At 38.7% G+C, this 24,040-nt stretch overlaps 1 long non-coding RNA gene across 1 annotated transcript in view; it reads left to right on the top strand.

Moving 5' to 3' along the window:
* Positions 1-24,040, top strand: part of LOC123242302 — a 118,894-nt gene that overhangs the window by 81,017 nt on the left and 13,837 nt on the right. Inside the window, exon 4 of the long non-coding RNA XR_006505814.1 lies at positions 17,469-17,514. This is a non-coding gene — a long non-coding RNA (uncharacterized LOC123242302). The remainder of the gene's footprint in view (positions 1-17,468; positions 17,515-24,040) is intronic.

A 24,040-nucleotide genomic window follows, 5' to 3' on the forward strand; every position in this document is an offset into this window, starting at 1 on the left:
ACCTCTTCCCACCATGGGTCCCTTCTCTGTTCCTCTCAGCAGTGAGCAGGTACAGATCAATGTACATAGTTTAGTGATACAGTGGTAGTCTATAACTTGGATCTTTGGACATTTTGCTTTGTTTCATACTGTGCAAAAGATCGTTAATCTCTATGAGCCACAAAATAGCAAGTTTTCTTGTCTTTCAGCTCCTAATGTAATTTCACATAAATTATTTAAAAATTGTCAAAATTGTCTGTTGGCTTCTTCCTTTACCATTTCTTTTAGTTTTAAAAATTAGAACATTGCCAAATAGGTTTTTAGAAAACAAAGCACTGATCTTATGGATCTTGGGGATCAGACATAAAAATACTGGCCTCTGGAGTCCAAGGACTTAGGGGGTGAATTTGGGCAATTATGCAATACTCAAGGGTTCAGTTTCTTCATTTGGAAAATGAAAGGTTTAGAAAACATATAGCTTCTTAGGTCCCTTTTAGGTCTATATGAGGGACATTAAATGAGATATTTATAAAAAACTTATTATAGTGCCTGGTATATAGTAACACAATAAATGCCTTTTCACTTCTTCCTTTGTTCCTTCCTTTGTTCCTTCCTTCCCTCCCTAATTCTCACAGCATCACTTTGTAGCAGATAACACAAGAGATTTTTACCTATATTTTTCATGTGAAGAAAGTGATGCTCAGAGAAGTGATGAAGTATATATATACTTCAAGTGGTGAAACAGGGACCCCAAAACAGATCTTCCCAATTTCAGTTTATAGAATATCAGTAATGAAAGGGAACTTAGAGATGATGATGATGATAATAATAATTCATATTTTTATTGGGCTTTAAAGTTTCCAAAAAACTTTCTTCACAATAATATCATGGGGTGAACAGCCCCATTTTTATGTAGGGGGAAACTGAGAACCAGAAGGGTACAATGATTCATTTGAATTCATATAATGAATTATTGGAAAGTCAGTCAAACATTAGGCTTCTGAATTTCCCTGTCAATTGTTCTTTTAAAAAATACATTTTTCTATATTGTAAATTTCTCTTTGTATCCTTTTCCTTCTTCCCTCTCTCCCAGAGAGCTATCCCTTATGACAAAAAATATTTTTAAGAAAAAAAGAAAAAGAGAAAGAAGAGGGGGGAAAAATCAGCAAAATCAATTAAAACAAAGACAAATCTAACCATATATATATATGAGTTTTCACACCTGTGAACCCCACTGCCCTATAACCTCCGAAAATCAGTGGAGGCCTTTTCAAGTATTTTCTTTGGGGACCAGAATGTCTTTTTATTTTGTAATATTTATTTATTTTTCTTTTTAAAATATATTTTATTTTTTGTTTCTTTATTGCCCAAACTTCTCCCAGTATACCCCTCCCTTCTCAACTCAGAAAATCATCTCATCTATTAAATATTTCTGAAGATAAAAAGGAATAAAGAGAAAAAAAAATTCAGCAAAAATGATCAAAATATCAAAAAAGGCTGAAAATATATGCAATGTTCCATGCTCATAAAACTCCCATTTCTGCAAAGGAATTAGGGTGAGGATGTCTTTTCATATACTTTCTTTGGAGTCAAGCTTATTCTTTGTAATTTTATAGTATTCACTTTATATAAATGGAGATTTTGAACCTTGGACTTCATCCCTCAGAAGTCCCTTAGCATTTCCCAAAGTTCCCTTTAATCTCTTCTGCACCTCCACCTTTGGGTGCTCACATTATTGTTTTATGAGTTCTGTAGCTCCTCCCTCTTTCTCTTTTGCTCTCCCAAGCGGGCTGGGTTAGTTTAGTACCTTTTCACTCTAGTTTTTTTTATGTTAGTTTATTGTTAATAAAACTTTATAAAATATAATATTTAGTTCTTGTATATTAATTTTAATCTCTACAACTTCTAATTAACAGTGTTTATATTTCTTTCTTGGCCTGCATCATTTTGCATTAATTCAAGTAAGTCTTTTCATGCTTCACTCTATTATATTCTTCATTTTGTATTTTTTTTTTTTTTAGTTGTATTCTATTCTTTGTGACTCTATTTGGATTTTTCTTGGCAAAGATTCTAGAGTGGTTTGCCCTTTCCTTCTGGATGTTTTGGAATGGATCTGAACCCTGGAAGACCATCTCCCAGAACTCTCTACCGTAACTTCCTCAGACACCTCCCACTTTTATTGTGGGAGGTGTCTGAGAAAGTATGAAAAGAAGAGAGAACATGGGTTTTGGCTCCTTTTTTGGAGAAGGGAGGAGAGTGCCTTTTTCCTCCAGAGAGCCTCTTCCTTGGAGAGAGCCTTTTGCCCCAAACATCTAACTCCTAGCTTTCCCAAACCTTTCTTTTACTAAACCTAAAATAAACCTACCTTAATATCCTTATAGTTTAGCCTTATTTTGTTTTGCTCCAAAGGGCTCTGGTTAATTTCCTCCCCCTAGGGCTGGGGGCTACCTGGGCTACCTTTCTTTTCCCTATTCCTTTTTCCCAACCTTTCTCCCATCCTTCTTTTACCCACAACACTTCTTATTTTACAGATGAGAAAACTGAGGATTTTCTCAGGGTTAAGGGACTTAACCTAGGGTCACTTAACAGTTAGTAAGTGTCTGATACCAGATTGGAACTCGGGAAGATATCTTCCTGATTGCAGTCTCCATACTCCATCCATGTGGCATCTAGCATTTTGAATAGCACAGTAATATATCATCTAGGTGCATTCAATTACCATAGTTTATTTATCCATTCCCCAATCGATGGACAGATTGACATCTCCCTTTTTTCTAGATTTTTGCTACCCCAAAAAGTACTATTGTATATATATTTTGGTGTATGTTCTTTTTATCATTGATCTCCTTGTAGTATATGCCTAGCAGTGAAATCTAAGCCAAAGGACTCTCTTCCTTTTTTTATTTTACCACATACTGTCTTACTTGCTGGGCATATATTAGTTATTTAAGTTTCTTCTCCCTAATTCATCCTCCTCTGAGTTTTCAGAATAACTTTCCTAAAGCACAAATAACTCCTAAAACCTGTTGTTTACCTGCTGGGAACCTTCAGTGGCTTTAATTGCCTCTAGGATAAAATTCAAATTCCTCAGCTTGGCATTTCAAGTCCTTCACAATCTGCTCTAACCTACCTTTCTAAGAATTATTTCACTTTACATCCCTTTATGTACTCTACCTACCATAAGGCCAAAAATAGTTATTCCCCTAATTTATCACTTCACCCCCAACCTCTGAGTCTTGGTATAGACTAAAATGCATTCCCTCTTCATCTCTGATCAGCTTTCCCCATCCACTTAGTTACTATTGCTTTCACTCTCCTCAGATTATTATCTATTTTCATTTCATTTATTTATTTTGTACAAGACATCTATCACAATGCTACGCACTTACTAGACGTTTTTTGAATTGGTTTGGAATGGACTAGAATTGAAGGAGAGGGAAGAGAGAATAGATAGAAGCAGATTTTGTGGAGAGGGAGATAGAAAGTCCACCAGAGTAGCTGAGGTTCAGTTTGCCTATTCTTGTGCCAGAGGACTAAAAGGCTAAGGGTTAATGAATCACAAAACAAAACCAATACTCCTCCTATTGAAAGAACAAAGGAAGAGAGAGCTCCTTTGGAGCAATGATGATTTTCAATACATTTAGGAGTTTCAGAGCTGATAAATTCTAATCATGAATGTATTCACATCATCCTGCGGCTTCTTAATTCGATCCAATCCCTATGGACAGCTTTGGGAGTGATTACATTAGATAAATTGCTAATGCTGTCGTGATTAGTGGCATGGCAACCATTATAGAACTCTGAGTTCTTGGATTCCCTAGCTGTCTGTCCCTCTAGGTTTGGGAAGGGGAAACAAGATGAGAAGCTTCTAAAGGAACTGGAGGCTAGTTCAGGGGGGATGGTACTGGGTTTTAATGACCCCAGGGATTCTTCCTGTAGATGACAGCATCGTGGCCAAGGTCAAAAGGATTCCTCCTTCCTTTAATCATTTTAGATCACAATCTGCTGGGACAGATAAGACCTATCTGTGAAATGATTAGAGAATAATAAACAGAGCTCTAACTAGGAACTTTTGCTTTTGGAACAAGTGAACTCTCAATTGGGGTGTGTGTGTGTTGCATATATGTGTGTTGGTGGGGGAAGGAGAGACATCAGAACATTGAATTGGGGTGGGGGGTTAACATGTAAGAGAATGAAAGGAAGCTCTTCCCAGCCAGCCCTGTTTATTTTCTATTTTAATTAGACTTTTTTTTTTGTTTTTGTTAACTAGTTGCCACATTGCATGCTTATGGTGATTTCACCAACCTCCAAACTGGGCACTCTTGGGCAAAGCCCTGGTTCTCCTGACCTAGCTGTGGGTCAAACAATAGAAAATCACAAATAATTAAGTATATAAAATAGTTATAATAGGATTTCAGAAAAGGGAGATGTAACAGGGGCTTCAGGAGCTGGGTAAAGCTTTGGGGACAAGTTAGTGACATCATGGTTCAGTGAAAAGAACAAATTAGGAGTCAGAAAACTTGTCGTGCCAGTTTTGCCATTGAGTTTAATGACAGTTGTGTCTCTGAGCCTGTTTCCTTCTCTATACAATGAGGATGCTAATATGTGTATTACTTACTTTATAGGTTTCTTGTGAAGAAAGCATTTTGTCCAACTTAATGGGGCTACTTATTTTTTAGTGAGTTATGTTGTTAGGATGAGTAAGATCTGGACACGTGAAGCAGGAGTTAAATAGAAATAAATAAATAGTAAATACTATTGTCTAATATGAGGCATAATTTATTTTTGAGTTGTCAACTGGTTGCCACAGAGGGAGTCATTTCTGAATCACTCATCAATATGCAGTCAACCCATGGACTTAGTAGACTAAAGATAAAAATAAATACCAGATTAGGATAGAAATGTGAACATATGGCATTTAGTCTGCTGAAAAAGAGAAATGGATTAAAGAATAGATATTAACGTGGATTATTATTGTTTTTTCTAGGTCTATCATTTCATCAGTTTGGGGTACTTCCAGTTTAGAAACTCTCCTAACAAAGTAATCAATAATTTGTCTATAAGGCAACTCATTTGTAATTTATAACCTTAGAGATTTTCTTAGTAAACAAGAGGTAAAGTAATTTTCTCTTGATAATATAGTCAGAGGTGGAACTTGAACCTATTTGGGTCTTCTTGACTTTAAGGCTGGCCTTTTATTCACTATGTCATGTCCCCTTTCAGCCTAATGTGACATCTAGGATAAAAACATATGTAAAATACCAACCAGGTATTTTAGTGCAGATATAGGACTTGACAGAAAATAAGGCTGAATCTGAAATAAAGAAGTGAATAAGTAAGGTATTTCTCTTTATTGCAGTGCTTCTTATTCGGTATTTCCTGTAAAGGAGGAGATCAGTTAAGAGAAATGCCTGGGGGCAGCTGGGTGGCTTAGTGGATTGAAAGCCAGGCCTAGATACTGGAGGTCCTAGGTTCAAATTTGGCCTCAGACACTTCCCAGCTGTATGACTCTGGCTAAGTCACTTAACCCCCATTGCCTACCTTTACCACTCTTCTGCCTTAGAACCAGTCATAGTCATAGTCATTCTAAGACAGAAAGTAAGGGGTTAAAAGAGATGGCTGAGGAGGATAAAAAAAAAAAAGAAAAATAGAATATATTATTCATGATTTAAAAAAATAAATCAGCAAAGGCTTGTAGATTATTCAGAAGACTCATTCTTGCAGATCATGAAAATTCCATTCAAAAAGAGAACTGGAAGGCCCTGCATGTGGTGAGCCATTCCCTCCTTCCCTTTTGTGATTAGGAAATGTTCATTATTAGAGTCCATCTGCAAGGTCAGAGACAGTGGATTAGATATCCTTGAAGGATAGCTAGATGGTTTATAGATATGGGACTAGACTCCTTGGTGTTCAATTGCATTTCTCAAGGATAGAAGATTTCCTTGAGATAAGATTAGAACAGTGATTAACAGAACTAGATTTCTAAACTTAACTTATTACAGGCCAACTAAATTTTTTAGAACCAGGACTTAGGTAGTTAGTGGACAAAATCAGTGAATTATAAATAGAATGGAGAAAGGCTGATTTTTCCTTTCTAATGTTCTCAAAAAGAATGTTCTTAATGAATATATCTCTTATGAGGTTCATAGTATTGTAGCGTTGGGGTTGTGAAGGACCTTATAGGTCTCCTACCTTGATCCCCTCATTTTAGAGATGACCTGGGGTGGATTCCTGGTTCTACTCCTTTTGCTGACTGTGTGACTTTGATTAAATTGTTTAGCCTTTCTAGACCTTAATTTGCTCATCTCTAAAATGAGGGGATCATGCTAGGAGATCTCTGATGTTCTTTACAACTCTAAATCTACAACCCTATGAACCTCAGAAGAAAATAGATCAGGATAGGGGTCAGAAATGGAGCAACTGAGTGCAGACTCCAAATAGTATTACTCTGACTTTCCAGCTATGGAAACTGAGTTTAGAGAGATTAAGGGACTGGGGCAAGGTTAATACCACAGAATGAACTCTTATTCCTATGACTCTGAGGCCAGTGCTCTTTCCATTTGTGAAACTATAGTTAACAGCATTTAGTAAAAGATGAACATGTTCCAGATACAATGTAATATAGTAGGAATACAAATAAAAGCAAAAGGAAATAGAGTCTCTGCCTTCAAGGAGCTTATGTTCTAATGAGGGAAGACAACATATAAAAGGAAAATGAAAGGTTGGGAGTAGCACATAGAAGGAAGGTATGTGGGAAGAGGGGGTTTGATATGAATGTCTGGAGTGCAGCCTGGTGAGAAATGAAGAAGTGACTAGTTTAGATGCTGTACTTAAACTGTGTTCTGAGAGGAGCTGTCTAATCAGAGGGAAAGACTGTAGGGATAGAGGGCACATTGTGCACAAATGTCTCCATACTATACAGGTTTTAGCATATCTAAATTCTGCTTGTCCTTAATTGATCTAGACACATAAGCAAATACCATACTTTTAAGTTTCCCTTTCATTAAGATGAGAATAGTACTTTTTTTAGTTCAATTTTTAAAAATTCCTTTCTAAAAATTATTCTATTTCTACCTCCTCTCACTTTTTTTAATAGAAATTTGAACCATTTCCCAAACTTTGTTTTCTTTTTTCCTTTTTAAATGAGAAAATTTCTCCCCTGCAGAGATCTATTGTGGGTAACAACTGAGTTTTCTTTAGGAATAGTCTAGATAGAGTATTTTTGTGTTTCTTGTAAAACTCCTAGTTGACAGTATGAAGGGTACTGCTATAAATATTTTAGAACATATCAGTTCTTTCTCTTTTCCCCTGATCAACTTAGGAAATAAACCTAATAGTGCTATTGCTGAGTCAAAAGGTATACACAATTTTATAACTCTTTGGGCATAATTCTAGATTGCTCTCTAAAATGGTGAATTCGTTCATAGTTCCACTAACAGTTTATTAGTGTTCCCTCCAACATTTGTCATTTTGCCCTTTGATTATTTTGTCACCCTGAGAGGTATGAGATGATACCTCAGAGTTGTTTTGATTTGCATTTCTCTGTGGTGCCATCAGTTGAGGAACGGCTGAACAAATTGTAGCTTATAATTATGGTGGAATATTATTGTGCTATAAGAAACAATGAGCAAACTAATTTTTTAAAAATGGAAAGACCTAAATGAAAGTGAAATAAACAGAACTAAGAGAACATTATGTACAGCAACAGAAATTTGTTTCGAGAATGACTTGGGTATGCCCACCTCTAGTCAAGGAACCAATATTATGACAGAGCAAGACATAGTTTTATATATACATATTTTTGTCAAATTTTGTTAAATGATAGTTTCTCTTGTGTGGGGAGGGGAGAGAAGGAAGGAGTTACTTGGGAATTTAAGTGTAAAAAACAAACAAATTTTTTAAAAAAAGAATAAGTATCCTAAAGCAGGGCAGAAGGTGAAAAAAAACAATTCCTAACTGACCACCTATAGAAATCCAATCTAGCTTCAAGATTATTTACTCTGTGAAGCCTTCTTGAGTCACCACAACAAGAAGTGCTCTCTTCTTTACTCAAACATTTGTTGTCTATAATGTATTAGATAATAGATTTTGCATTGTCTTGTAATTACTTTTATGTATATCTTATCTTCCCTTTTAAACTTCAGTCTCTTTGAGGGCAAGGATCTATGTTTTATGTGGACTGTGCGTGTAGAAGGCTTGTACAAGTCAAGTCAACAATCACTTATTCAATGCTTATGATATGCCAAGCACTGTGCTAACTGCTTGGAATACAAATATAAACAGATAGTTCCTGCCATCAGAACTTACATTTTACTGAGAGAAAATGTATAAAAGGATGCTGAAAAGGAAGAAGGGAAAGGACTTGCACATAGGCATGGTAGAGAAAGTCCAAAGGTTGGGAGTGAAGACCAGAGAGGAATGAAAGTATGGCTGGCCTATGTGCTTTCCTTAAAGGGGAAGTTCTGGGAAAAACCAGCTAAATTAGAGGAAGGAGCTAGCTGTGGGAGTGGAATGTACTCCCAGCTGGAAAAGATGGGGTGGAGAAGGTGGGACATCTCTAACATGATACAGAAATTCCAGAGTCACAAATAGAGCCAAGAGCAGAATGAAGACACAATTGGCCTGGGAGTTTTCTTTAAAACGGAATAAATATTTGTTGAACAAATGAATAAACAATGGCCTTTTTGGACTGTTCTACAGCTAAGTCTAGTCATTTAGAAAAATGTCCTTAAGTGAGAATTAAACCTCCCCCCTCTCTACAATTTTATAAACATACCTAATTCTAATCTCATAGAGCACTTTGGTCTGTAATAAATTGAAATGCAAATTAGATAAGGGGTAACTATACCCCAAAGCATATTTTCTGATGTTAATTAGACCCACCTCAGTTTGGTTACTATGACCCTTTCAAATATCATCTTTGAGGCATGTAAAGGAAAGACTCCTTCACACTGACCTGTCAAATTATTCTCCAGTAGTTTTGGCACCAGGTGAAAGTGTTTTCATGGTTTCTAACCCTCCATTAAAATGAGAAAAAACTTTGCATAACTCACATCCCTCATTTTTCATGTGAAGAACTGAATCCTAGAGAGCTGTTGTCAGAATTGGGACCAAAATCCAAGCCTGCTGGCTTCCCACCAAGGGTTATTTCTTCAGTTTCTTTCAGCTGGAAGGGGAAAGGGACATCTCTCATTGGTTTGATTTGATGTTGACTCTTACCCCCTTAGTTCTGAGCCCAAATTCTGTGCCCATGCTATATCTTCATCTCCTTTGAATTAAATTTTAACTTTTGGACCAGATGATGATGCATGGAGTGATAATGATTCAGGGAGAAAGAGAGCCTGAAGATTTCTCTCTTTCCCTAACACCTTACTGAGAAATTTAGGTAATATAAACTAGTAGTGGGAAAGAAGCCATTGTGGGAGAAACATAAAGTTTATAGCAGAGTCTCACCCCAAGAATGGGAGACTAAACACTCGGTTTAATCCAGAAATAAAAAAAGAATTTTATTTGAAGAAGAAGTTTATGGTGGTATAATAGCCTAATAGATGGAATAGTCTGGGAGGGGGGGCTAATAAGGTAGCCTTAGGGCTGATAGATTAGCTCCAGGTGTGGAGTAACAGCTCCAAGTGTTGACTATCAGCTTCCAACTTCTGTGGATCAGGGTTGGCATATGTTGGCATATTCTAGGGGCTAGTCATCTCCCATTCCAGAGAAATCTTCAACCCTTCTAAAAACCCTGGAAAATGGGCATGGCCGAATTTGGGTGGAGGTGCGGTTTTGGGTTTGATGTGTATGTAAGGGAATAAAGAGCATGCATAAATTTGGGGTATTCTTCTGGAATTCCCGAGTCCCCAGTGCACAAGTCCTTTGTTCTCCATTGTCCACCTTGACAATTTGTCAATGTGGAAGAGGTCTTACTGCCCTTCTGGAATGAGAATATAAGGGGTGGTGGAGATGCAGTATGGTCCTAACAGTTCAGAACTAAAGCAAACATAGAATAATATGAGTAATTATTAAAACAGATTAGGCAAAAAACTGATGGCCCTGGATAGAATATTACTGAACCAGTATTAGTGATTGATGGTACAGAATGGGTAACTGATCAACAATACAGATTCTTTAATTCATGCTTGCCTAATGCTGAAACTACAGATTTTCAGTTGATATTTAATTAATGCTAACGGGTGAGAAATGCGAGATTTCAGAGTCTGGGAGTCTTCTTACTATTATTGCTCACTGCCTGTCCCCATCAGTAGGACAGAGGAAAGAACATCTGAATACCAACAACCAGAATTTGCTGCCTCATTTTCTTGCTTTTACCTTTAGGATTTGAATTTCTTTATGGTCATGTAAGCATGGAAAAAGAGAAACTACTACAGCTAAAAGTTTGAGGTGGTGGGGTTTCCTTGAAAGGAACTGGGTTGGGATTAGGGATTGTAGAAGTTGTGAGCTGCCTTGTCCTGTGACTTTATCAACTGGCAAAAGGCAGTGTTATGGAATCAAGTCAGATCCAGAAATGGAGGTAAGAATGTAGCAGGTGAGAGTGGGAGTGACTGGACTCCTACCGGTTTGGTGAACTGGAAGGGAAGACTGCTTTTCTCTCCATGCTTCCTCTGATGTCATCCAAGAAATTTCCTTGATGTCATCCAAGAATCAGAATTAGAGACCTGGACATAAACTCCTCTCCATTTTTTTCTCTTTCCATGATCTGGGAGCATGAGAGTTTTCCTTGTCTCTAAAGTCCTCTAAAGAATTGGGAGGAAAAAAAGGTGAAGGTAGTGGGGAGGCAGCTGAGTGGGTCAGTGGATTGAGAGCCAGGTCCAGAGATGGGAGGTCCTGGGTTCAAATCTGGCCTCAGAAACTTCCTAGCTGTGTGACTTAATTATTTAATTCCTGTTGCCTAGCCCTTACCACTCTTCTGTCTTAGAACCAATGCAAAGTATTGATTCTAAGACGGAAGGTAAGAGTTAAAAAAAAGGAACTAGGAGGACAAGTAGATGGAAACTTAAAGCAATGACTGGCTGGAGATAGAGGGTTCCCTGTAAGAATACCTATTTTTCTTTTCATTTTTGCTTTGTACAAAAAATTGTGTGACCACAGTATATTGAATTCTTGTGTTTTGGAAATATGTAGTCATTGATTGAGAGAGAAGACCCCATATATGGAGCAGAGCCTCTAAATGATGGATTTGATATTTCTGATATTTTGAGCCATTATTGCTTGCCTATAAATCATAATCAACAAGAATTTAAAAAGATCAGTGTTATCACTTGAAGCTATGTATCAAGAGGTGAGGGGGCATGTCTTTAGGCTGAGCGTCCTAATTGAAGAGGTATCCCCAATGACTTTACTGGTCACTGGATATACTTTAGCCTTTTGGAAGACTTTACCATGCATGTACTAGAAAGGTTAGGAGGCAATGACTAGGATGGTGGCTGACAGAGAGTACCACTTAGTTTATAACTTAGATGTTTTACTCTTTTTTTTTTTTTTTTATCCTGGGACTCCATTCTAGGAGCATAGGGCCACAACCAGTAGGCAATGGGTCACACAGTCGCTCAGGGTCACCCAGCTGGGAAGTGTCTGAGCTCGGATTTGAACCTAGGACTTTTCGTCTCTAGGCCTGGCTCTCAATCCACTGAGCTAGCCCAGCTGCCCCTACTTAAGGTTGCAGTTTCTTTAGCAGATGTAGTTTTTACAGGGTGGGGTTGCTAGCCCCACGCCCAACCCTCCTCCTTTTTCATCCGGGCTAGGGACCCTCCTTAGCCCAGGAGTGGTAAGGGTGGGCGATAGGGGTCAAGTGACTTGCCCAAGGTCACACAGCTGGAAGTGTCCGAGGCTGGACTTGAACCTAGGACCTCCAGTCTCTAGGCCTGGCTCTCAATCCACTGAGCCACCCAGCTGCTTTTACTCTTTTACTGAATAGTTAATATTATGAAATGCTGTTGTCCTGTAGGCTTAAGGAAGACAATTCATGGATCTGGACTGATGGAAGCACTGTAGTGTCCCATGTAATATATTAAAAAAATCACACTGATATAGGAGCAGCTCACAGGCTAAGTTTGATACAGAGCTGGCTCTCAGCTCAAGTTTGCAAAGATGACAGAAAGAGATCTTCAGTTTAAGGGCCTTTATTTATATTTGGCCTTGTGTATTTAAGCTTTTTAGAAATGCCTTGGATAAAGGTATGGATGATAGACTGATCAGATTTTCTGATGCCACAAAACTAGGAAGAATAGCTAACACACTGGATTACAGAATCAGTATTCAAATGTATCTTGACAGGTTAAAACTTTAGAACCAATTGAATAAAATGAGATTTAATAAAGACAAAACATAATGTTTTATATTTCGGTTAAAAAAGATCAACTTTATAAGCCCAAGATGGGGAAGCATGGTTAGACAGCAGTCTGAAAAAGATAGGAGGTTTTAGTGGATCATGAGTCAACAATGAGGTATGGCAGCTAAGAAAGGCATGACGATCAAAATGAAGTCAGACCTAGCTGCCAGCATTAATAAGGCAATAGTCCTGATGTTCTCTGCTTTGGCAGAACTACATCTAGAGTCTTGTTCTGGGTTCTACACTTCAAAAGCTAGAGAATGCCCAGAGGACAACTAAGGTGGTGAAGGGCTTGGAGCTCATGGAATATGGCAAATATGTTATGGATCTGACATATGCTTAATTGTACTCATGGGTGCTGGACATAGAGTTGAAGGGAGGACTGGTGGAAATGTTGAGGATGCTTTATATATAATTATTTTTTTGGCGAGGGGAGATTAATCCTTTCCATGATAACTCCTAACTCTGAAGGAGAGAGTGGTCCTACTCTTACCTCTGGCCATCAGTGGTAGCTTGAGTTAGAAGTAGAGTGGGGCTAGTGGGGGCAATCAATAAGCAAGTTTCTAGCAAATGTCAATCAAAGCTTCATTTCATAGGCATTGGATGAATATTCATCCTTAGCCCTGGTATTGAATAGGTACCCCTGGGCATGCTGCTTTGATTTTTGAAGTTAAAATAGCTTAGCACACCTTATTTCATGGTCAACTTAAAGAGAGTGTGATAGTTTAGCCCAGCATTTGTTATTCTGGTTCAGTCATTTTTCAGTTGAATTCAACTCTTTATGGTTCCATTTGGGATTTTCTTGATAAAGGTATTAGAGTGGTTTGCCATTTCATTCTCCAGCTCATTTTACAAATGAGGAAACTGAGATCAACAGAGTAAGTGACTTGCCCAGGGTCCCTTATAGCTAGTAAGTGTCTGAGGCTGGATTTGAATTCAGGAAGATGAGACTTTTGGACTGTAGGCCTAGCACTTTATCCATTTGCCACTTGGGTATTCCCAGAATTAATCAGAGATTGTTTCAACTGGCTTATCAAGGTATGGTGCTATGATATTTGAGTAGAAAGCATATGAGGGGAATATAGAAAGCTGAGCAGTATCTAGGTAGTTAGAGTGACTAAGGATTGTCCCATGATTCCACAATTTAGAGAGTGCTTCAGTTTCAGACAGTCAGAGTTCTAGAAACAGTTGAGCTTTCCATGAAGTTAATAAGAATAATTGAAATAGAAAGTCAATTTTTTTAAAGTTCCTTTTCTCTCTACACCTCCCTCCCCTAAATATCTCCCCCAGGGGAGCTGTTCTCTGGTCCTGTCCTATCCTGCTCCTTTCTCCCTCACTCCACTTAGAAGCAGCCTCATCTGTCTCAGCTTTGCAGATTCCTGGCATCTCCCTTAAACTGAATGAAGGCATGTTTGGGGTACTTTTCTTGACTGTAAAACTTTCCAGTTTTAGCTCTGAAATAAAGAACTGTACAAGCTAGGTCCTGATTAGTGTGAATAATAAATCCTGTGAAGGGGGTATGTTATTTAAATTTGCACTGCATAATTCCAGTGACTGGAACCACTTAGCCTGTTCACATAATTTTTTGAATTTTTGTAATTTGATCTAGGGTTAATTCAAATATATGCAATCACCTTACTGTTTGTTGTTCAGTCGTGTCCAATTCTTTGTGACACCATTTGTAGTTTTCTTGGCAAATATATCAGAGTGGTTTGCTGTTTCCTTTTCTAGTTCATTTTACCTTTGAGGAAACTGAGGCCAACAGGGTTAAATGACTTGCCCAGGGTTACATAAGTAAGGTCTGAGGTCAGACTTGAACTCAGGAAAATGAGTCTTCCTGACTTCAGGCCTGGCACTCTCTCCACTGTGCCATACTTAGCTAGGATTCATTATTTGCCTTAAATGAGACCGAGTAGTAGAAAGGCTGGGAAATCAGGAGATTTTGGTTGTAGTCCTGTCTGCCACTGACAAGCTGGGTGACCTTGGGAAAATAGCTCCCTCTCTGTGGACTTTCATTTTCTCAGCTGCAGAAGGAGGGGGGTTGGGCTAGATGATTTCAGAGACTCCTTCCAGCTCTAATATTCTCTGAATTCTGTACTCCTGGGATTCAATGTTGACAGCTTTGGCTGCAGAAACTAGGAATGCTATGTACTCAGATACTGTGATGAGGGAAATAACCCCACTGATAAATGAAAATTCACCTTGTTTACTGATTCCCCTTCAGCCCAAGTTTTGCTTCTATTCACATGTCCAATCTCAAAAGCTTATGGGTTTTTTTTTTGAACAAAGTAGAATGCCATGATTATGGCAGACCAGCTCAAGGAATTTCAGTGTAATTGGAGCTTAACTGCTTCAGCTTTTTCATTGCTGGAGATTTCATGAGTTCTAGGTCTAATATTGGCTCTGTAGAAGAAAATAATCTTAAAAAAATATTTTCTTGTTAAAATTTTATTTGTTATACTTAATTTGATCACCCGAAGGAAAAAAATAGCATTTCCATAGACACAATAGGATAAAGATGATTGTCTATTTGTCTTAAATCTGTTCTATATGGTCTACTTTTTCATAAAAGGAACATATTTTATAATAAATTCAATGTTACTTTCAAAATCATCCTGCTTGTCTGTTTCCTTCTGAACTTCCTTCTGTTCTCTGTATTTTTCTTTTAAGTGCTTCATTTCTTTCTTTCTTTCTTTTTTTTTTAGTGCTGGGTAACTTTGTAGCTGGCCCCTCCCTTTTTAGCACTTCAAAATCCCCCATTAAAACAACAAAAATCTAACAAATATACAAACTCATTCAAACCAGTTCCCTGCATTTTTTTTGTTGTTGTTAACTTTTCAATCATGTCTGGCTCTTCATAACCCTTCAGGATGTTTTTGGGTAAAGATTCTGTAGTGGTTTGCCATTTCCTTCTCCAGCTCACTTTACAGATGGAGAAACTGAGGCAAACAGGGTTAAATGCCTTACCCAGGGTCACTTACAACTAGTAAGTGTCTGAGACCAGATATGAACTCAGGAAGATGAGTTTTCCTGACTTATGGCCCTATGCTCCATCAGCTGCACCACCTAATTGCCCTAATATCTTCATCAATTATGTCCAAAAATGTGTTTCCTTCTGCCTCTGGAGTCCATCCCTTCTCTGTCAGGAGATGGCTAGCTTGCTTTATCATCAGTCTTCTGTCTGATCATTGCACTGATCAAATTTCTTCAGGTCTTAAAGAATAAAAGTGCTTTTGGAGGACTTTCAAATGGGTCTTTTGGTGATTTGTGAGCATACAGAGTTTTAGAACCATAGGAATAATGAACTGCATTTTTTAGAATCTAAAAGAGAGAGCAGGAGAGTTTTAAAGGTTGCCTGGATCTGCGAAGCTGTTTTCTGCACCATTGGCAGAAGCTACCTTATGTACAGATAATCCGTAGGCAGCATGTATGCCTCAAGGTTAGGTGGAAATCATGGGTGTCTTCCACATGCTCCTGCTCTAGGCAAAACTACAAAATAGAGCATGGTTAGCTTTCATCTTCCATCTCCCTTTTCACAGTCAGTCCCTTTTTTGCCTTTTGAAACCACTCAGCACTTTCCTACTGCCTGAAGCCCTCTCATTGCTCTCTGCTTCTACCTCAGGGGACAGCAGTAGCAGTGAAGAAGAGACAGAGAGAAGACTCAAGAGTTCAGTCCTTAGGTGTCCCCGGCTTCCTCTTAGCTATCTACCTTGCCCAGAGAAATGCTATTGTCAGAATACACTGACAGTGAGAAAGCCTGGAAGGAAGAGCCCTTTAAATCCATGAGGAATAACCAAGAAATAGCTGACAACTATATTGCACTTTAAGATTTGCGAAGCACTTTACATACATTACCTCATGTTGGCTGGACAGGTAGACCTGAGTTATTTTATCTTAAAAAGGTAGCAGGTGGTCTCCGGTAGCTGTCAGAGCGGCTGCTACCAGAGACTTTCCAACTGCATGGCTCATCTTTAGAGCTTTCTGTATTAATTTTTCTGCTCCAGTCCTGGTCCTGGATATGTTGATTTCCTAGATACTCTCTGGGACCTTTCCATTTTGGACTTTCCATTTCTGTTTACCCTTGTGCTGCAAGCTGGCTTTATGGTGACCAGCTAGGTGTCAAAATGGATAGAAGTGGAAAGAGGGTTGGAGTCAGGAAGACCTGCATTCAAAAACTTATTAGCTGTGTGACTTTAGGCAAATCTTTTAACCTCCATTTGCCTCAGTTTTTCAACTGTAAAATTGGGTATAATAACAGCATCTACTTCTAAGGGCCATTGCGAGGATCAAAGAGATAATATTTGTAAAGTTCTGGGCATAATGCCTAGCACATAGCAGGCATTATTTTCTCTTCCTCTTCCCCCTTCTCCAACACCACTAGAATTCTGCCTCTAATTTTTAACAAGACTAATAGCTCTGAAATTATGTATCTTTAGTACCAAGAACATCAGGTGACTCAGTGAGTGTACTAGGCCTAGAGAGAGAAGGTCCTGGGTTCAAATTTGACTTCAGACATGTCCTAGCTTTGTGACCTCAGCCAAGTCACTTAACCCAAACTCTTCTGGCTTGGAACCAATACACAGAAGCATTGTAGTTGGGACACAGAGGGAGTTTTATTCGCCAGGGCATTTTTCTTTCTTTCTCCTCTTCTTTATGCTCTATTATGTTTTTTAAGTGTTAAGGGAATTCCCCCAAATCTCTATTTTCCTTTAGTAGTGGTGGCCAGCTTGCATCCCTCCCAAAGTTCCTGGGTGATTGCTAATCGCATGACTTGAAGGCTCCATAGTTTAGTGAAAAGGCTTATTGGACCTAGAGTCAGGATATCTGACCTGATGTCCCTATTCTGCCACTTAGAAGTTGTTTGATTTGAAATGCATGAGATAATGATGCTTAGTTCCTGATGAACTAACTACTTCACCAGATTGTAGTGAGATAAAACACTTTGCCACTTGGATCAGAAACCACAGCATGGAGGACTTCTTTTAATTTCTGGGACTTCCGCTCTTGGACCTCAAGGACCTGATGGTTGAGTGTCTCACGGTGTGGTCTGTTATATCAGAATGTTGGTCCTAGTCACGTGTTAGTCACGTGTGATCTTTTCAGCTTGCCATTGAGTATGCACTTTTTTCCTTTTCTTCTTTTCTAGGTCTCAAACCAAACTCAAATCAACATTGTTACTGCTACTGGAAAAGGTATGTTAATCTACTCCCATTTGGCTCTACTCACCATCCCTGTAACTATCTACACCAAAATACCTCCCCCTAACATTCCCAGTCATTATTCTCTTATGGGTGTTGTTTCTTGCTACTAGAAAACAAGCAACTTGAAATCAGAGGCTGTTCTGTAATTTTTTTCTGTTTTTCTGTACTATTTAGCACTGCTCAGCACAAAATAAGCAATAAATGTTTCTTCATTTGTTCATTTGTTTTACTAATTGATATGTAAATGCAAATTATTATTTGAATGTAATTAAATTAAAATAGCAATAAGACTTTTGGGACACTATGTGTGTAAATGTCAACTGTTATTGGTGCCAAGTTCATTGGTGAAGTAGGGGGAAGTCTATTTCTACCTCAAGCATGTGAGGACTTCCCTAGATGAGAACAATTTATTCTTGACTCTTTGGAGTGCTTAGGACAGTGATGGAGAACCTATGGCATAGGTGCCAAAGATGGCATGCATATGACCACCCTCCCCACTGTGATAACTAGATTAAGTCTACACTGCCCATCTTTAGATTTAATCACCAAAGGTGAGAACACCTCTAATTCTGGTGCATAACCCACGTGTGCTAGAGTGGATGACGAATCAGAATCAACTTACTGCCCCCTAGGCAGTACTATGAGAAGCATCTATTGTGATTGGACATTCAAATCAGGAGAAAGGTACAGGAAGTGATGCATAAGTGTCCCCTTTAAAAAAGAGGGAGTTGAGTGAGTGAGAGGTCTTCAGTAAAGAGCGCTGCTAATAAAGGAGCTCTTCTGGTTCATGGAGGAGTGTTGGAACGTTGAGAGCCTGGTGAGACTTCTTTAAATATCTTCTTTGAATTCCATGTGGTGAGTTTAAAGACTGACTGAATCTTCCTGAACTTCTCTTAAGAAATTTCTTTTAGTAGACTCTGTGAATGAAGTTTCGCTCCATTCACCTCCAGGCCTCTGGCCCTCTTAACTCTCTGCTGAGAGTTAAGATCTACCTGGATTAATTAGAGGATCGTAATAAATTACCTACTGGCTTAGATTCTTATTTCCTTATTTCCTCACTCTCTTCTTAAATGTAAACTTCCATAAAAGTCAATTTTGACTTGAGATTATTCTTAATTGAGGAATGATAATAGTTCAATCCTCTGGTGACCATCTTTTAATATATTGAACCCCCTAAAGCCCCTTTCCCCTCCTTACATCACCTACCCTAGAAAAGTAGAGAAGCTTGGGTGGAGCTGTTCCCTTCTTTCTCTCCACGGTGCCTGATGACATTTTTTCACATCACCAGCCCCTCTGTGGGCTAAGAGACAGGGCAGGACACACCCAGCACTCAGTACTCAGTGGGGGGTGGGGAGGAGCATGGCATAGGCCTCTAGGGGGGATGGGCATGGCACTCAGTCTGTGGGGGATATAGTGAGGGGGGGGCCTGGCACTCCATCTTTAGAGGGTTCACCATCACTGGCTTAGAGTTTGGTCAGACATTGGAAAAAAAACAAGGTCATCCACTGTATCCTGGACCATTCTCAGTTGTCCTGACTTTTGTCCTGCCACTGGACTTTGATGACTCTGGAAGGAAAAGTAGGGCTGATGCCTGTGTGCAACTCTGCCTCACTTAAATCCAGTTCACACTTGACTTAAGACATCGCCCCATGGTGTCATTGGCCTTCTTCAGAATGCAGAAAGAACAAGAAGTAATATTATATAGTTAAATTTATCATGATTCTATTCTTCATCATCTGTGTGGCTTTTGGAAAGTCATAGCCTCTGGGAGCCTTAGTTTTCTCATTTCTAAAATGATCCTTAAATTCCATACCAGCTCTAGATCTAGTGACAGAACGATCTATCTCTTGTATTGAATTCCACTACTCTGGAGTCTGAGAGCCTGGGTACTATTCTTGCCTCTAATATGCTTACTGGTCTATGTAACTGTGGACAGTCACCTAACAGCTCTGTGCCTCAGTTTCCTCATCTGTAAAATGATGGAATTGGACTAGATGACCTCTGAGCTCTCTTCCACCTCTATGATCATATGTTGTCAGACAGTATTGGAATGACCTTCTAGCCTGAACTTTTTGTTCTGTTTGAAACCAATTCCTGTATCTGAAGGAGGAAAGGGAGAAAAGGGAGGGGATATAGGGCAAAGGAAAGACAAACTTCTGTTGCTTCCCCAGGTTCTGAAGTCAAGCTGAAAAGGAACTAGGAGGTTAAAGAACTGACTGATGCTTCTTTCTGGATTGTCCTCTCTTTCTACCTCTCACTTCTACTTCTTAGCCTTCTCCCCTCCTCAAGCTTTAGCACATACTGCTTGAAACTCAGAGTAATAATCTTAAACCTCCTCGTAGCTTTTTGGGATGTGTGACTTGTCAAAGGAAATAGCATCCTTTTAGCAATGTGTAGTTTGAGGAGCGCTCCCTTTGCACTTGGTAAAACAAACACTCCAGGCTCCCCACACCTTCTGTGTCACATAAATTACAATTATCCTATATGCAAAAGCGAATAATGAGGGCAGGTGAGGGAAGCTCAAGGCTATGTCTATGAAACAGGAAGTAGTATGTACCTTGTAATTAATAGGTGTTCTATCTTATTGCACCCAGAGATGCTTTTTTTGTTTTGTTTTGTTTTTTGGTTACAGGATTGTGAATTAGCAATGGGACCATAGTAGCTGAGTAAGGTAGGAGTGCTGAGTGTGAGAGCTCTTTTCTGCTTGCTTGACAACACACATGCCTCAGTTTCCTTATTTGTCAAATGGTACAAATCATAATTTGTTCTATATACTTCACAGGTGTGCTACGACAGTCAAATGAGAGAATATATGTAAATATTCTTTTTTTTTAAATCTTTACCTTCCGTCTTGGAGTCAATACGGTGTATTGGCTCCAAGGCAGAAGAGTGGTAAGGGTAGGCAATGGGAGTTAAGTGACTTGCCCAGGGTCACACAGCTGGGAAGTGTCTGAGGCCAGATTTGAACCCAGGACCTCCCATCTCTAGGCCTGGCTCTCAATCCACTGAGCTATCCAGCTGCCCCGTTATGTGTAAATATTCTGAGACATGGACTGCTATTTGAGACTGTTATTCTTTGACATATTCAAGTGTTTTTCTTTAACACTAATGGAGACAATAGGAGGCTTCTGTGCCCTGGGTTGGGGGAGTCTTGGAGGAGCAGTCTTGCTCTTGCCTTTAAACAGGTTGCAGGGAATGATACATGTTAAAACACTACAAAAGTTAATAATACTTAATATTTATATTGTGCCTGCTATGTGCCAGATCCTATACTAAGAAATTTTACAAATATTATCTCATTTGATTCTCACAACAATCCTGGGATGGTTGGTAGGTGCAATCATTGTCCTCATTTTATAGATGAGTAAACTGAGGCAAAGAGAGATTAAGTGGCTTGTTAATAGGCATGCAGGTTATAAGTATCTCAGGCTGGTTTGAACTCAAGTGGTTCTGACTCTAAGCCTGGAGCTCTATCCAATTCACCCATTAGCAGGGTATAAAACATTATAAAGTATTGTACAAATATCAGGCAATGTTACCATGAGCTGTAGAGTTGGAAGGAATTATAGAGTCATTTAAACTGGTGTTCTTCCAAAGCAGGAATCCTTGACAAGTCATCCTACAGGGTAAGCTCCAGGAGGTCAATCCCCTTCCTAGTCACTATTGTGTAGAAGTAAAACATAAGCTCCATGAAGGCAGGGGCTGTCTTCCATTTTGTTTTTGTATTCCCTGTACTTAGCACAGTGCTTGGTACATAGTAAGCACTTAATAAATATCTTTTCACTCACTCACTCATTCATTCATTCATCTTAAACTGTCAGGTTTGGTTTATTTTTTATATCACAAAGATAAGTCTAGTACCTTCTACCATTTCACTTAATAAATGTACATTAAAAGAATGTCACTCCACTGTTATATTTCTATTAGAATGTAAGTCCCTGGAGAGCTAGGGCTGTTTTATTTTGCCATTTGTATCTCTAGCACCTTATTCAGTATCTGGCATGTAATTGGCACTTAATACATTCTTATTGCTTATTTGATTAATTCATTTGAAACTGTTGCATTAATTCTTGTTAGCAGTTACATCACAACGTGGGTTCGTATTGGGCTTGTAATCAAATTATTGTAAAAACTTATTTCTAGGTCATTAAAGTGACCCCATAGATGCACCATTAGGCAGCTGCAATGTGCCAGACTATTCCTTTCCCTAGTTATATTTTCATGCCAGTTTCAATAAGTCAACCCCTTATCTACCTCCCATCTTAACCTTCCCCAGTTACTCTGTCCATGCCAAATGGGGTTACAAACACAGTATTGGTCTCTTTATTTTCAAATAGTTTTAATCCAGAAAATCTCTTTTCTCATATTGAAGTTAATTACAAATCAATATGAGAAAAGAGATTTTCTCTTTTAAAGATTTTGTACTTCATCTCTTTCCCCAAATTTTGGGATGAAAAGTGCATTTGTAAATCTTGTTGTACTAAGAGACTGCATATTGGAGAGCATATCCTGGGCTTGGAGTCAAAGAGACTGGGTTCGAATTTTGCCTTTGATTCCCACTAACTCTATGACCATCATCTAGTTACTTATTTTTTCTGTTTTTTCCCTTATAAAACAGTCATCATAAGCCTACTTCACAGGATATTGTGGTGCCCAAATAACAAAATGTCCATAAATCATTTTTATATGCTTTAAAGTGATATATGCAGTTTGGTTATTCTTATCACATTAATAATCTAACAATAAAGGCTTGAATTCATGCCCTGCCTTATTGTTTTCAGAGTTTTCTCTAATAACAACCTTGTAAGGTTATGTAAGTATAACAATCCTCATTTTACAGATGAGGAACATGAAGCTTCATAATCTATACCTCTCCCCTTCCTTATCCCACATCTTAAAATGATTTTATATTTCAAACATCTGCTTTCATAGGCTCATGGCATGTAAAGCTGACAGGCACTTCGAGATCAACAGATTAAACTCTTCCTTTTTATCAATGGAATCTAGAGGGAGAAAAATGACTTGCCCAAGACCATCCAACTACTAAACACCTCTTTACTGTACGTGGCTCTTGTATTTCTGTCAGTCTCTATTTTCTTCTCATTTTTCTATATTTGTTCCTCTTTAGCTGAATTCTTAAGCTTTCTTAATTGTGCGTGACCATATTAATTCCCCCCCCCCCCCTTTCCTTCTCCCCCCATGGCAGCCTCCACCTTGAACTCATTAGAATTGTAAAGTATGTCTGTCTTTCCAGGGGAGGTTGCCCTCTTATTCTCACACTTGTCCCAATTTTGGAGAACTCTCAGGAGTTCCTTGAACAGGAACAGAGGTTATCCCCATTTAATAGATGAGAATGAGGCCCAAACAAATGGTCTGTCTTCAATTTCATCTATAAAATGAGAGGGTTGGACTAAATTTAAATTGCGTCTGTTTTAGCCGAATGTTCCCCTCTTGGATGGACACACCTGGCACATTGCACTGTACCTCAGAAGTAGATGACTGGTCCACACGAGGCTGCAAGGCAAGCAGGAGCTGTGCTTTCTCCTTGCTAAGAGGGACATCTTGTGATCATTTTCACGTGACTCTTAGAATGGGGTTCAGATAGAGGTTTGGATGTGATAACTGGCCATCAGGAACTGGGCTTTGAAGGGCGTAATGCAGCTTCCATACGGAAGTACCCATATCGGTTCTGTACCTGCATGGGGCAAAGAATAGAAGGGGCACAATTGGCTCTGACTAAGGTGTTTGATGACCATGTTTCCCCTTCTCCCTCTTTGTCCTCTTCCCTTCTCCCAAATGAAGTATTCAAGGAAGAAAGTAATGGATCAATTTTAAATATTTTATTTCTCAAAGACCTCTCTTTTTGCCTGTTGAAATGTGTAGGACCCTTCTTAATTGAATGGGAGACACAGGTACCTACCTGAACTTACGTTGAAAAAGTTATGTAAAATTACAATAAAAGGGATACTCTGCTTTTCAACTCCCTGTTGTTTTCTCTTAATCTAGGTAAAACATAATGAAAATAAATGTATAAAGAAGAAAAATAAAAGTTTCTTCATGGAAAAAATAAATCATATTTAAAGCCACTGCTAGTGTGAAAAATCCTGGAAGCCTATCATTTGTCAAATATCACACAGTCAGTGGTGAAGAGACTAGATATCAGGTCTAATTTCTATCTCTCTATTCTTTCCATTTAACAATATCCTCCTGGAGAATAAGTGGACATCATTTTTTCCATGAAGGGTAAAAAAAATAATTTTTCCTTAGACATATGATTATGTCTAGGGGGAGTTAGGCCTGGGGGTAAGGAAAGGTAGAAGACATAGCTCAGTGGCTTGGAGATTTATTATTTACCTTTAAGGGAACAGGACTAGTAAGAGCCCTCCAACCGAGGAAGCCTTAGATTGAGTAAAGCTGGAGAGAGGTAGGGGGCAAAATATGGTATCCACAAAGTATGTGTGATATAAATAGAAGTCAAGAATCTAGTGAAATAGACAAAACATCAAGTCAACAAAAT

This window comes from Gracilinanus agilis, chromosome 3 (genome assembly GCF_016433145.1).
Source record: "Gracilinanus agilis isolate LMUSP501 chromosome 3, AgileGrace, whole genome shotgun sequence".
NCBI classification, from domain to species: Eukaryota; Metazoa; Chordata; class Mammalia; order Didelphimorphia; family Didelphidae; genus Gracilinanus; species Gracilinanus agilis.